General features: G+C 39.0%; 1 protein-coding gene across 1 annotated transcript in view; it reads left to right on the top strand.

Moving 5' to 3' along the window:
• The window catches only part of PGAM1 (phosphoglycerate mutase 1 (brain)), a 34,783-nt gene that overhangs the window by 706 nt on the left and 32,900 nt on the right, over positions 1-1,177 (top strand). The window lies entirely within an intron of this gene.

Raw genomic sequence — 1,177 nt, 5'->3', positions numbered from 1 at the left:
TCATTCAAAATCTTAGGTTAAGTTTTAAGCTTTTAAAAGTTAATTTTGAAAATTGAGACACAATACTAATACTGTAGGAATTGGTGAGGCCTTGACTTAAACCTTTCTTTGTACTGTGATTTCCTTTTGGGTGTATTTTGCTAAGTGAAACTTGTTAACTAAATTTTTTTCTTAAAATAAAGATTTTTTTCACAATGAAAAAAAATTAAAAAAAAATAAAGGGGGGAAGCAGGTTGAGAGACCTTCATAGTCTCCTTAGACAGTGGGGAGGTAATGATGCTGAGATACCTCATCCTAATAGGTAACCCATGGATTAGGAATAAATCCAGTCCCTTAATCTGTCTTTAAATTGAATTTGTATGATAACAAAAGGTCATTGTGAAGTAGACTGGAGGGGGGAGAAATGAAGCGGAGGGAGAGGGAGGAAAATATGCAACAATGAATGAAAACTTTTCTATAAACCTTTGTTCAAATCACAATTAAAAAAAATCATTTGTACTTAAATTGGAACAGATAGGTATGCTTCCTATCTAAAGTCAGTTTGTTGCTGACTTTACTAATAACAATTAATGATGTTGTTGTTGCTGTTATGTGCCATCTAGTCACCTGTTACCCATAGTCACCCTATGTACAGCAGCTCCAAACCCTGGCCTGTCCTGAGCCAGTCTCACTAATTCCAACATACCAACCCCCATTGACTCAATCACTGTATCAATCCATCTCATCCAGGATCTTCCTCTCCTGCACTGGCCATGCACCCTTCATAAAAATTACTGAGGAAGGTCTTCCACATATGACCAAACATGCTAAGGAAGAAATGGAATGCATGAACATTGATATACTAGGCATTGGTGAGCTGAGATGATTTGGCATGGGACATTTTGAATCAGATAATCTTTAATATTGTCAGGCCCAGACCAAGGTCAAAGGGAGAAGGAAGGATTTAAAGAATATCACTATATCAACAAAGGGAGTGACTAGCCTTGCCCACCTAATTAAACTACCATGGAGTGCCCCCCCATTCCCTCCCTAGAAGACCACCCACCTGGCTAAACCACAATGGAATATCCCTCCTTTCCCTCCCTAAAGACCCTCACTATAAAACCTGCCCTAATCCACCTCCTAATCCAGCCAGAAGTCCAGGCTGGGTTTAGAAGGGATCATGGTACTAGGGATA

This window comes from Elephantulus edwardii, unplaced genomic scaffold (assembly GCF_000299155.1).
Source record: "Elephantulus edwardii isolate Elephantulus edwardi_28Jun2011 unplaced genomic scaffold, EleEdw1.0 scaffold00006, whole genome shotgun sequence".
NCBI lineage: Eukaryota > Metazoa > Chordata > Mammalia > Macroscelidea > Macroscelididae > Elephantulus > Elephantulus edwardii.
The sequence above is the reverse complement of the archived record's forward strand: the minus strand, read 5'-3'. Positions and strand labels throughout refer to the sequence as shown.